The sequence below is a fragment of the Mustela putorius genome, unplaced genomic scaffold, assembly GCF_011764305.1.
Source record: "Mustela putorius furo isolate JIRA1106 unplaced genomic scaffold, ASM1176430v1.1 tig00003845_pilon_pilon_pilon, whole genome shotgun sequence".
Taxonomy (NCBI): Eukaryota; Metazoa; Chordata; class Mammalia; order Carnivora; family Mustelidae; genus Mustela; species Mustela putorius.
Window position 1 is genome coordinate 85,716,288 of NW_025421998.1, and position 14,806 is coordinate 85,731,093.

The 14,806-nt window shown below is 36.4% G+C and overlaps 1 protein-coding gene across 2 annotated transcripts in view; it reads left to right on the plus strand.

The window, feature by feature from the left end:
* MKLN1 (muskelin 1) overlaps nt 1–14,806 on the plus strand; it is a 173,115-nt gene that overhangs the window by 45,068 nt on the left and 113,241 nt on the right. The window lies entirely within an intron of this gene.

Below are 14,806 nucleotides of genomic sequence, written 5' to 3' on the forward strand. Positions count from 1 at the left end.
AGCACATGTGCGTGTGTACACGTGCTTGCTCACTCTCTCTCAAAGAAATAAATAAAATCTTTAAACAAGTAAATGTTCTAGTGTAAAGTATACATCCAAAGAATATATATTCATATTTTTTATGTATGTATAAGGAATAATATCTATTTATTCATTAACTTTCTTTAGAAATATAAGACATCCATGACCTTTTGAAACCTCTTGTGAGCTCCATCTTATATTTGTCCTCTGACTCCTCCCCAGTAACTATAATTTCATGCTTTGTTAAGCATTTTCTTACTGTATTATATATGTATGTTTATACATGTGTTCTGATTTAGGTTTTATTTAAGATTTAAGCTTTGACTTTATGTAAACCTAAATTGAATCACTCATTTTAAATCTTGATGTGCTTTTTTTTGCTTTACATATAATTGTACCTTCTTAATTTTCACTACTGTATAGTATTCCAGTATATTAGCATGCCAAAATGTGTTTATCCATTTTGTAGTTGATACAGGCTTTTCAGTTTTTTATCCTTTTTTGCCATTATGACTAGGCTGCTATGAACAATTCTGTATGTTGTTGTCTCCTGGTACACATGTACAAGATTTTCTTTAGGATATATGCCTTGGAGCACAGTTGTTAGATCATAGGATATATGTATGTTCAGATAATGCAAAACTTTTTTACAAAATGGCTATATGATTTACTCTCACTGACAGCTTATGAAAGTTACTGTGCATTGCATTCTCCCCTTCACTTCTATGGCTCATTTTTAGGTTTTACCAGTCTGTTAGATCTTTGATTATAACTCACTATGCTTTTTATTTGCATCTTCCTGTTTATATTCAAGCCTTTTTGCATATGATGGTGGGCTTACATTGTGTATGTTTTTGGTGCCTGACCCCCACCCACTGTACCCTGAGGTTGAATGCATTGTGTTTTTAATCATGCTTTTCTTATTCACATTTTCATTTTACTTAAATTGAGCCCTCAAATTTGGTGTGTGTTTGTTTTTACTCAGTTGTTTTTATGTTTTGCCAATGAATTTTATATAGCTTTTTTATTATTAGTGAAACTGTGGTAACCTCTTTACTGTGACGTTATCTTTATTTGTTGTGGAACAGTATTTTGAAGGCAGTAGTATTTAATGTGTTTTTACGTATTTATTTGCTTATTCATTCAAAACTTACTTAGTAAGCACCCATGAGGTACCAAACGTTGTAGCAGTGAACTATTGTCTTTCCTCTTAATGAGCCAAGAAATACCTTAAACCAATTAATATGCAGTGTGGTAAGTGCAAGAGTAGAAGTTACTTGAAGTTTTTATGATTTAAAAGAGACTAAGTTTCATGGAATTAGGTAACATGAATCTGTTTTTCTTCACTGTAATTATAAGTCATATGTAACTGGAGTTCCGTGTAGCCAGTCTCAAAGAACAACAGTCTTGCTAGAAAAATATAAGAGTAATTTCAGTTTTTACTTAGTTTTGTGAGGGCGCCTGGGTGGCTCAGTGGGTTGAGCCGCTGCCTTCGGCTCAGGTCATGAGCTCAGGGTCCTGGGATCGAGTCCCGCATCGGGCTCTCTGCTCAGCAGGGAGCCTGCTTCCTCCTCTCCCTCTCTCTCTCTGCCTGCCTCTCTGCCTACTTGTGATCTCTGTCTGTCAAATAAATAAATAAAATCTTAAAAAAAAAAAAAAAAGAAGATTCTGGTTTACTTAGTTTTGTGAGAAACTGCCATATGAGATGGAATGGGTATAGTTTTAATATGTAGATATGTAGCAAGTACTCTTGTTCTCCTAGTGAATGTGAGCTAGGTCTATAATACTAATTCCAGCCCTCCTCCTTTCTTTTCTTCCGAAACATATTCTGAAAATTACTAAAAGGGCTGAATTTTTAAAAGATGCCCACAAAAAGTTTATGAAAGCTAGACCTGAAATTGATTCATTCTCAGCATAATTATAAAACAGAATGAATCCCTACCTCTGGGGTTACTGTGGGAAGAGTTGCATTGGCAAATTACTAAAGGAGAAAGGGAAGAAAACCCATCCTTGAGAGGTTTCAGCCGTGTATTGTTGCTTATTTATATTTGGTAATCAGATTCTTAATACTTGGCTATTCAGGAGACCTTACTGTGTGATTTTAGTTTTAGGTGGTTCTGGATGTATAGCACTCTTTTAAGCTTCTCAATAGAAGCAGGTGCAGATCCTATCTGGAGATAGTTACCTTTTCCTGAGGCTTCAGGTAGTCTCCATAAATCATTACTCACAAACACAAAGATAAGCAAACGTACAAGGTACCTTTAGTAAGAAGTAGGAAGGAAGTATAGCAGAAACCTGCAAAAATGTTAGGTATAGGAATTAAAAGTACTAAAAAATACCAGAATTAAGAATTAACATAACTGTATTTAAAGAAATAAAAGATTGGGGCACCTGGGTGGCTCAGTGGTTTAGGCCTTTGCCTTTGGCTCAGGTCATGGTCTCAGGGTCCTGGGATGGAGCCACACATCAGGCTCTCTGCTCAGCAGGGAGCCTGCTTCCCTCTCTCTCTGCCTGCCTTTGCCTATTCTCTGTCAAATAAATAAATAAAATCTTAAAAAAAAATGAACTGACTGGAATGTTAATCATATCTATCATAATTCCTTCATTGCAGTCCCTGGATTAGTGTTCTACTGTCTGAGAGAAGGTTTGGTACACAAGGGACCAGAAATTATGCCTGCAGTACCTTCTCACCTTTTTGTCTGTAACTTTCATTCATTCAGTTCATTATGTACAAATTTAATGGCTGCTGTATCTCGGACTCTCTTCTAGGTATTCGACTAAGGAAAATCAGTGAGATATAAGTAGGACACAATCATATTTCTGGCCTCATAGAGCTTATTTTTTGAAGAGAGAGACAATATGCAAAATAAATAATGTGTTAAGAGGTGAAAAGTGCTATTGCAGTAATCCTGGCAATAATCCTGAAGCTTTTGACTAGGTGGTGGTTGCCCAGGTGAGGAAAGCTGACTGTAAAGGCACTTTGAAGAACGTGAGATCATATTATACATTTTTAAGCCTTTTGCTAATACGTAAGCAAATACAAAAGATGAATGTTGCCTCTCTTTTCTCTTCTGACTGGGTATTTGACAAGGAAGAAAAGGTAGGAGAGTTTTGCTTTTATATTTTCTCTTAACGTTTCATATGCCTTCTGTCTCTGTCACATACTGTTGTAAATCGTCTGCCATGGACTCTATGGAAACTAGGGTCAGAGAGTTCACCTCCTAGAATTGTGTTTCTTCATTCGTAAAAATAAGGCTTTAAGGTTATAGTGTACTCCTTAAGTGTTTTATTTCTGGATTTCTAAATTTTGTATTATGTGGAAGTTTTTTTCTGAAGGTGCTGGGTAAAGGGAAATATTACTCTATTACTAATTAACATCAAATCTTTTTTTTTTTTGATAGCAGAAATACTTGTTTTGTATCTATCATAGAGTCATAGGACTCCTTTCATTCTACTTTGTGTTATGGTTCGTTGTTAGTGTATGTTTTTCTCATTAGATTGTAAGATCCTTGAAAAAGTAGCATTCTGTTTTACTAATTTCCATATTTCCCTTTCAGTGGTGTCATAACAAAGCTGGGAATTTTGTGTTTGCTATGATTAAAAAAAAAAAGAAAAAGAAAAATAAGTATTAATTTAGAAAATCAGTGTGGTTAGGAATTAGATTTGAGTCTAATTTAGATGTTTGAATTGTTATGCAGTGTCCTAGCAGGCAGGCACACATATCACATTAGTAAGTAATTATATTTATCTAGGAATGAAATACAAGTATTTTTCTTTTAATTTATGTCTATTGTTTTTTTCAAATGGCTACTAAGTTGTCAGTACATAAATACTTACTAAGGTTTTTAGACCTAACTACTTAATAAATGGAACTGTTAATATTTATTTTGGCCTTGGATGCTGTATTATCTGTTGATGTGTGATAAATTACCCCAAACTTAGCAGTAAAAAACAAACATTTATTATTTCATTCTGTTACTGAGGGTCAGGGATCTGACAAGCGGCTTAGCCGGGTGGTTCTAGCTCAGGGTGTCCTTGAGGTCGCAGTCAAGGTGTTGGCCAGACTGCAGTTATCTCAAGGCTTGCCTGGGAGGCATTCACTTTCCTGGTTCTCCAGCTTGTAGATTGCATATGGTGGGGTTTCTCAGCCTCCATAATTATGTGAGCCAATTTCCACAATAAATCTCTTATATATCTATCTTATATATCTTTCTATATATCCTATTTCTGTTCTGTTTCTCTGGAGTATTTTAATATACCAACTGTCTTCCACTTCCATGGTTTCCCAACTTTTACTTTCCTGCTGCTTCTGGTGTGTCTACTCTGCTAGTGCACTTAGCGCCATATTAAAAGCTTTGGAGTGAGGACCTGCTTCACAGAGTTTTGGCTCCCCTTCTTTCTGTGAGCATGTACTTCCCACCAGAGTTTGCCTCTGTGCACTCAGGTATTCTGTATCTTCAGATATTTCCTTTTTAAAAAAATCATACCAAGGTTTGGGGTACCTGGGTGGCTCAGTGGGTTAGGCCTTTGCCTTCAGCTCAGGTCATGATCTCAGGGATCCTGGGATTGAGTCCCGCATCGGGCTCTCTGCTCGGCAGGGAGCCTGCTTCCTCCTCTCTTTCTCTCTCTCTCTCTCTGCTTGCCTCTCTACCTACTTGTGATCTCTCTGTGTCAAATAAATAAAATCTTTTAAAAAACCACCATCTCAAGGTTTTATTTTTTTTCTTTTTCAGCCAAGAGATTGTTTAAAATGTCTAACTTCTAGAGATACTTCAACAAACAATAACACTCATTGCTGCAGGGATTTGGGAAGAAGGGTACCTATACATTCTGAAATCTGAAATTAAAAATTAGAATTATTACAATCTTTTTGATTAATACCTGGCAAGGGCCATTGATATTGAGAGTACCTTTGTCCTACTCAGTCCTTCCCAGGACTCTGCCTCTTAGAAATAAGAGGATAAGTATGTTAAATGTACATAATTATTTAATACAGCAATTCTTGCATAATGTAGTTCTGGGGAGAAAAAGAATACCTATCTGTAGGGGAAGGCTAGAATGCATTTTTCGTGGGATATTGTTAAGCATTTAAATAAAATGATCTACTAGTTAACTTGGAGGGATTTCTACTGTAAAGTGGGAAAAGCATAATACAGAGAAACATCTACAATAAGATCCTATTGTTGTTACCTGAATAACAACTCTCTCTCACCAGTATGTATGTATGTAGCTAGGTAGGTCTACATGTGGCTATATATGTATAATTGTATTTGATGCAGTGAGCCCAGATAAAGATAGGAAAGGACACATATCTGATTGTTAGCATTGGTGAGAGTAAGAGATGAGGAAAGAAAAAGAGAAAACAAAATCAATTACTTAAATCGTTATGCTCATTAAAAATAGCATATATGATATTCCACTTATGTAAAGAATGTGTCTGTGTGAGTTTGTGCATAGAGTCTTAAACTGAATTAGTACCAAAATGGTGGTGGTGGTTATATCAGGATAGTGGATTTTTAATTTCTTTTAAATTTCATTCTTACACTTTTAAAATCTGTTTTTAAGTTTAAATTAAAGCCATTTTCATTGTGATTGGGCACACATATTTTGAGACCTAATGAGAAAACACTGCTTTTAATTTGGAATCATCTGTGCTGGTAGGAAGTAATTATAGCATGAATGAAAACCCCCTAAATACTTTAAGATAGTAATTGCACCCTTCTCCCTCACTCCCTCATCAGAATGTTTTGTTGTTGTTGTTTTAATTTTATTTATTTATTTATTTATTTGACAGAGAGAGAGAGAGAAATCACAAGTAGGCAGAGAGGCAGGCAGAGAGAGAGAGAGAGAGAGAGAGAGAGGGAAGTAGGCTCCCTGCCGAGCAGAGAGCCTGATGCGGGACTCAATCCCAGGATCCCTGAGATCATGACCTGAGCCGAAGGCAGGGGCTTAACCCACTGAGCCACCCAGGCACCCCCTCATCAGAATGTTTTATCAGAGTTACTAACCCTGCCATGGGAAACCTGTTTTTTCAGTGTCACTGGCAAATATCCTGGCATTGGTTAAAATGTATGTTTAGCAACATATGTCTTGATAATTCCTTTAAGAAAGATCAGATTATAACTCTTCTAAAATTATAAGCTTCTTCTGTGGTAGTTTGAGTAAAAGTATGATTTTAGGTAATAGCCCTTGCTTTCTGGGGCCAGAGAAGGCAGTTAAAATATTTAACAAACAACAAGTATTCTTTTTTTTTCTATAATCTAAATAGATCAGAGAAACTTTAGTGATTATTTAATACAGTTGGGGTGTGTGTGGTGGGTGGGTAGGTGTATGCTTTCATTTTTGTAGTATATTTAGGTTTTTCTTTCTCTGTTGAATCCTAACAAGGATACTATCAGGAAATCTTTTTGAATCTTTTTGATTAATACCTGGCATATACAAGGAAATACAAGAAAATATATGCATTTCAGTATAATTTCTAGGATACCAGTAAATTTATCAAGCCCAATGCGGGACTCGATCCCAGGACCCCGAGATCATGACCTGAGCTGAAGGCAGCAGCTTAACCCACTGAGCCACCCAGGCACCCGGGCGTAATACATTTTTAATCAATGTATTATTAAATGTAAATATAATTTACTTGGTCCTTAAGCATACAGTATTCATTTTGAAAAATGTACACATAAATGTAATTCATACCTCCATCAAGATATAAAATGTTTCTGTCCCCTCAGAAAGATCCTTTCCGTCTCTTAACAGTGAATCCCTGTCTCTCCCACCCTCCATCGAAAAGCACCGTCTGGATTCTTCTGGCATAGATTAGTTTTTACCAATTCTAAAATTTAATATAAACTGAGTTATAGAGTATATTTATACGTGGCTTTTTATGTGCAGAGTATTTTTCATGTTTATCCATGTTGTTGGCGTGTGTCAATATTATATTCTTTTCATTACAGAATACCATTCTCTTCTATGGATATACCATACTCTGGGGCTTTTTTGTTTTGTTTTGTTTTGTTTTAAGATTTATTTATTTATTAGAGAGAGAGCAAGAGTGGGAAAGGGGACGGAGGGAGAGAGAATATCCAAGCAGACTTCTGCTGAACATGGAGCCCAATGTTGGGCTGTATCTAATGAACCATGAAATCATGACCTAAGTTGAAACCGAAAGTCAGATGCTCCACTGACTAAGCCACCCAGGCACCATAATTTGTTTACCCATCCTGTTTATGAACATTTGCATTGTTTCAGTTTTTGGTGATTATAAATAAAGACTTTGTATGCATTCTTTTTGAAGACTGTACAACTAATAAGGATTTTTTTTATTCTTTTGGGTTTATATCTAGAGATAGAACTGTTGCATTGTAAGGTAGGGGTCTATTACTTTCTATGAAATCATCAGACTCCCAGTTGCTTCACAGCCTCACCAACATTTGGCATTGACAAACATTTTAATTTTAGTGATTATTGTTAGTGTGAAGTGGTTTTAATTTATAATTCTTTGATGACTAATGATTTAAGAACTTTTTCCATTTGCTTATTTGCTTCTCATTTATCTTTTTGTGAATCGTTTCTGTTTGATTTTCTTATCACTGAGTTGTAGGAATTTCTCACATTTTTTCTGGATATAAATTCTTAGTTATGTATTGCACATATTTTCTCTAAGTCTGTGGCTTGATTGTTCATTTTTTAAAGGATTTATTTATTTATGTATTTGAGAGAGAGAGAGAACGAACACATGTGCACAGAAGTGCCAAGTGAGGGGAGGGGCTGAGGGAGGGAGAATAATATCCAAGCAGACTCCTGCTGAGCATGGAGCCCAACAACTGGTGCTTGATTTTCAGGACACAGGAGATCATGACTTGAGTCTTTTTTTTTTTTTTTTGACAGAGAGAAATCACAAGTAGATGGAGAGGCAGGCAGAGAGAGAGAGAGAGGGAAGCAGGCTCCCTGCTGAGCAGAGAGCCCGATGCGGGACTCGATCCCAGGACCCCAAGATCATGACCCGAGCCGAAGGCAGCGGCCTAACCCACTGAGCCACCCAGGCGCCCCATGACTTGAGTCTTAACGTGGAGTTGGACATTTGACCAACTGAGCCACCCAGGCACCCCTTATTCATTTTCTTAATATTAACTTTTATAATTTTTAAAATAGCTATTAAGGTATAATTAATGTACAATAAACTTCACATTTTTGGGGTACGATTTGAAAACTTTTAATCCATATACCCTAAAAAATATCACTATACTTAAAATATTAGACATATCTACTACCCCAGAAGTTTCTTATATCTCCTTTTAATTTATCTCGCCTACCTCCGTCTCCATCTCTAGGCAACCACCGATCTGTATTCTTTCATTATTAATTGATTTACATTTTCTAGGATTTTATTTAAATGGAGAAACATTAGTATGTATTTCTTTTGTCTGATTTTACTCAAAGATATCTTGAAATTCATCTGTATTGTTTGTGTCAGTAATTCATCCATTTTTGTTCCTTAGCTGAATTCTCTTTTAATTACACATCAGTTTGTTTCTCCTATTACCTGTTGATGGACATTAGATTGTTTCTAGTTTTTGTTACAAATAAAAATGCGGTAAAAGTAATATACAAGTATTTATGGCTCTAATTTGCATCTTAAAAATGATTAGTGATATTGACTATCTTCTTGTATGCCTGTTTTGCCTTGCTTAAATGTTCTTTGGTGAAGTGGATATTCAAAGGTTTGTGCATTTTAAAATTTGGTTGTTTTCTTATTATTGAATCTTGAGTTTTTTTAAAGTTTTATGTATAAAATAATTATACATAATTATTTGATTTGCAAATTTTTTTTGAAGATTTTATTTATTTATTTGATAGAGATTACAAGTAGTCAGAGAGGCAGGCAGAGAGAGAGAGAAAGAGAGAGAGAGAGGAGGAAGCAGGCTCCCCGCTGAGCAGAGAGCCTGATGCGGGGCTCGATCCTAGGACCCTGAGACCATGACCTGAGCTGAAGGCAGAGGCTTTAGCCCACTGAGCCACCCAGGCGCCCCTGATTTGCAAATATTTTCTCATCTTCTATAATACCACCTCCCCACAGCTCCTACTTTCTTTCTCTCCTGTTATTGGGGGGAATCTTTATTAAGTATGATGCTGCCCATGGATATTTTATAGATGTCCTCTGTCCATTGAGAAAGTTGCCTTTTATATATAGTTTTCTGAGAGTTTCTAATCCTGAATGGGAATTGATTTTGTTGTTGTTGCTCCACACCTTAAAACCCTTTTGTGTTTCTCTACTCCACCTGGAGTAGAGTACAGATTTCATAATATTGTCAGATATTACAGCTCTTTTCCAGCAAGATGGGCTGTCTGTTCCCCTCACCTATAAATCCTGACTGGCCTTGTGACTTGGCTTTGACTACCAGGAAATTCTATGAAAATGTTATTGCAATTTCTGAGCAAGGCCTCAAGAGGCCTTATCGCTCTGCTGTCTCTTAGAACACCGAGAGCACAATGCCCTGAAGAAAGCCCACCTGACCTCCTTGAGAATACAGTCCTGTGTGGAGAGGCTCAATTATCCCAACAGGGTTCAGCTTCCTCAGTTCCACCTCATACAAGTTCACTTCTGCAGCCAGTCTGCCTGCCATATGACTGAGTCCTGGTGCTACCATTGGAAGAACTGTCCATTGAACTCATAGAATCTTAAAACCTCGTAAGTCACTGTTGTTTTCAGACACAGCCCAAGACATACATAGATATGGATCTGGACTTCTGTAGTTCTTATTTCCATCTTACCTGTTTCTTTGCCAGTCCTTTCGATGAGAGTAAATGATATTCCCAATTACTCAAATTAGAAGCTAAATCATCCTTGATGCCTGCCTCCCCTTCCTACACCCAACTATCGTTAAATTCCATTTATTCTGTCTCCAAAATACATCTCAGCTGTCTAATCCTCTTCATCTCCATACCTTTCTAGGCCAAATCTTCATCTCATCTCTTGCTTGAATTATTGTAACAACATCTAACTGGTCTGTCAGCTCCTCTGATTTATTCTCCACAAAGCACTCTGTGTGTGTGTGTGTGTGTGTGTAACATTAATGAGATCTTGGCTTCCCATTATATTTAATAGATCCCACTGTGTTTATAATTCAAACTCCTTATAATGGCATAGAATGCCCTGGTGACTGCCTACTTCTTCAGTCCCAACACATACCATTTGACCTCGCTGGTTCTGTGTAGTAGGTTGAGTAATGATCCTCTTGGAAAAATATATGGAATCCCAAAATATGATCTTAAGGTCTTAGCAGATGTAATTAAAGATCTCAAGGTGAGATCATCCTGGATCAAATAAGGCCCTAAATCCAATGAGGAGCATCTTTGTTCAACACAGAAAGATGCCAGGAAGAAGGCCATGTGAACATGGAGGCAGATAGCCACAAGCCAAGAACACCAGGAGCCCCTAGATACTGGAAGAGGAAAAGAAGGATCCTCTCCTAGAGCTTTCAGAGGGAAATGGTCCTGCCAGCACCTTGATTTCAGACTTCTGGGTTCCAGAACTGTGAGAGAATAAGTTTCTGTTGTTTTTTAAACCACCATTTGTGGTAATTTGTTATGGCAGTTTGAGGAAACTTACAACACCCTCTGTTTCATCCTTTAAGCATCCATGAAGCACTTTCATTGCTAAACCTATCTAAAGCTGTAAAGTAAGTCCTACTACCACTAGCTCCCCTATCCCATTTTCTTCCTTTATATCACCCTATTCCTTGTAAGTTGTAATTATTTATATGATTAAAAAGGATTTTAAAAATCACCTTTCTCACATTGAAAAAATATCTCAAGACTGAAATTGGGAACAAGTTTTGAATAGTAAAGTTTTTTATTGTTTGCTTAATTCTGTGGCTGAATTACAAACCATTGAGATAGTTCTTTGATTTCCTGTGTGTGCCTCCCGTTTTTGAAAAGAGATTGTGATGCATTATGTTTTATTTTTAAATTAATATATTGATACTTATATATTTAAAATTCAAAGGTTGATATATAGTGTCATGGAGGAAGACCTTCCTCGCACGGTGTTCCTTCTAGCTGGACTTAGGATCAAATTGCCGTGAGACAGATTAACAGGAGAAGAATCAAATTTAACCGGTGTACCTATGGGGAGTCCATGCAGACATGAAATTCCAAAGACAGTGAGGCAACAGGAAGGTTACATGAGCTAAGATAAAAGGTAGGTTCTAAGGATACGAAGGGGAGAAAGTTCAATAGCAAGAAGCTGAAAGGAGATGTTTCGAAAAACAAGGTTTCAGAGTTCTACAATTAAGTTCCTTAGGTAAAGGGGAGCCTCTGTTAATAGCTCTTTTCCTGGTTCAGGCTCTTATTACCAGCTTAGCAGTTGAGGGGGAGGCTGAGTTTTTCCTGCGTCTGCTGGGTTTTGATTACTTTTAACTTAAAGTAATCTTATGCCAAAGTGACCTGTCCCAGGGCAGCCTGCCCTTGACCCCCTATGATACGTTCTAAAATGGGTTTTCTAGAATGTTGGTTCTAATGAACTTTATTATTATTATTTTTTAAGCTTTTATTGCTGTACCTACAGAAGTTATTTCTCTAAATTAAAAAATAAAGAAAACCCATTTAATTATGGGACAACACTCTTTAATAATAGCAGTACCCAGCATTTATGCTCAAGAGTTGGAAAAATGGAAATGATAAAATTTATGAATAAAGTTAAAATGTGATTAAACATTAAAAATTTTTAAACCTTTTATTGCACGAGTATACCAGACTGGTTTACCAGAACCTTTAGGTTGTTTCATTTTTTTTTTTTTTTAAAGTAGGCTCCACACCCGGTTTGGGACTTACAACTCATGACCCTGAGATTAAGAGTCACCTGCTTACCAGTTGAGCCAGCCAGGTGTCCTGAACATTAAAATTTTTCCCTGAGGTGTGTTTGTATCAGACCATTGTGTTTTGTTTCACACTAGAGAGTTTACATTTTATTTGTATATATATATTTTTTTTAAACAGAGAGAATGCACATGAACAGGGAGGGGAGAGGCAGAGGGAGAGAGAGAATCTTAAGCAGACTCCACACTCAGTCAGGAGCCCACCACAGGGTTCGGTCTCCCAACCCCCGAGATCATGACCTGAGTTAAAGTAAGAGTTAGATGCTGAACTGACAAAGCCACCCAGGTGCCTTCCTATATAACTTTTTAATAACAAAACGTCTATTTGGTTATAAAATTATATATATACAAAAAATACTTCCTGTTGGATTTAGGGTATTGTATATAGAGTGATGGATGGTGCACAACAGATCGTATAAAAATCCATTTTTATTAGTTACAACACTTTACCTAACCAGTTGTCAGGTGAGGCTGACTTCTAAACTGAGACTTCAAAAGATAACTGGAGAAAGGAGGAAAAAGGAAGGAGTGTGGGTTAATGAGGAAGACAGAGCTGTCAGTACTCCCTTGCTTACTTGTATAGTCTGTTCTCTAACATACAGTTGTATTCCTAAGAAACTCTGAATTCCTCAAAAATCATATTACCATACCTATTACTTTGATATGGATAAAAAGGATCAATGATGTAAAGAATAGCAATCTTAGTTTTCTATGGAAGTTTTGATAATAAAGAAATTTTAATCACTGCTTAAGATGTATATAAGCCTGAACAGTTGCTGTGGTGTAGTGATTAAAGCCTTGGTCTGGCATCAGTGAGTCAATAGAGATGCTTTTAACTTCAAATAACAGAAGGTCCTATGACAGTGGGTTAAACAAATTGGGTCTCTCCTGCTTCCTTCTTCCTCCCCAGGAAAACTAGTTAGGCAACTTCTGCTGAAAGCCGAGTGGCTTTTCATTGGCTATCTCTGAGCTTCCCTTAATTTTTTTCTTCATGGTTACACAGTGGTTGTGGCAGTTGCTACTGTTCAAATAGCAAAGAGGTAGCATTTTTTTTGGAAAGCAGAGCTTACCTCTGCTTACATCTCAGCATTTTGTCCTTTGGATGGAAGGTGGCTAGGAAGGACTCGGTTGGAAATGGTGGTTGGGTCAGCTAACCAACAATAGCAGACAGACTGATTTTTAATGTCATGTAGGCCATTGATTCGCATTGTAACAGTGGTCAAATTAATTAGCCTTTCTAAGTCAAAATTCTGTCATCTGTATAGTCAGGATAAAGAGGATAATTATTATTAATATACTACTCCTATTTCTGACTTCTAATAAAATGAGAGAATGAATATAAAAATCCAGGCAATGTGCCAGACAAGGGAGTTAGTGCTCACAAAATATTAAGTCTGATTTCATCATCATCATCATCTTCATAATCTTTCATGTCAACATCAGCTTCATCCTCTTATTGAGGTAAAAGTCACATAACATAAAATTAACCATTTAAAATGTGCACGTCAGTGGCATTTGATACGTTCACGGTGTTGTGCAACTATCTTACCTAGTTCCAAAATGTCTTTAGTCACTCCATAAGAACCTGTGGTACCCATGAAGTAGTCTCTCCATTTCCCCTTAACACAGCTTTTGGCAATTACTAATCTGCTTTCGACCTCTATGGATTTACCTGTTCTGGATGTTCTGTATAAGTGGAATCATACAATACAGGATCTTTTAGTCTGATTTTTTTCACCAAGCATATTTTTGGGTTTGTCCATGTCATATCATGTATCAGTGCTCCATTCCTTTTTATGGCTGAATAGTATTCCGTTTTATAGAATTACTTCATTTTGTTCTTCCATTTATTAGTTGATGGGCTTTTGGGTTGTTTCTGCCTTTTGGCTGTTGTGAGTAGCCCTGCTCTGAACATTTGTTTACAAGTGTTTATTGACCACCTTTTTTTTTCTTTTTCTTTTTTTTTTTTACTTCTTGTGAGTATATATGTAGGAGTAGAACTTTAACTCCTTGAGGAACTGCCAAACATCAGCAATATCTAAGGGGGTTCCAGTTTCTCTATATCCTTGTCAACACTTGATATTTTGTTTGTTTTTCATTATAGCTGTCCTAGTGTGGGTGTGAAGTTATATTTTATTGTGATTTTTATTTGATTTCCCTGATGATAAGTGATACATCTTTTCATGTGCCTGTTAACCATTTGTTTATCTTTCTTGGAGAGGGGACTATTGAGGTCCTTTGCTGGTTTTAAATTAGCTTGTCTTTTTTTGTTGTTGAGTTATAAGAATTTTTTGTATTTTCTGGATACTAACCCCTTGTTAAGTTTATTATTTGCAAATATTTTCTCCCATTCAGTGGGTAATATTTTCACTTTCTTGATAGTAACCTTTGATGCACAAAATTTTTAATTTTTCCGAAGTGTAACTTATTTTAATTTTTGGAGTCATATCTAGGAAATCACTGCCAAATCCAGAGTCTCTTATTTACCCCTATTTTCATCTAAGAGTTTTAGAGTTTTAGCTCTTACATGTGGGTCTTTGGTCCTAAAGGATCGATTTTGGATCAGTTTTGGTCCACCTTCAGTTAATTTTCTTTGCATGTTATGAGGTAGGACCAACTACCAATTTTATTTTTATCCTACCTTTTTCATCTGTATTCCCCATTATTAGCGTGAAGCCACTGCAACAAAACTTCTGAATCATTTTTCTGAATAGCTTTTTCTCCATATACTCAACCAGTAGAAATTTCCTTTTTTATTTTTATAATTGAAACAGTCTACATAATGTAAAATGTGTGCCCTAATTAACAATCATTTTATCCAGTGTGTAACAGGAAATCTTGAGCTACATTAGACATACGTATTGTAGGTCCAGGTTTTGTTTTGTTTTGTTTTTTTAAGATCTTTT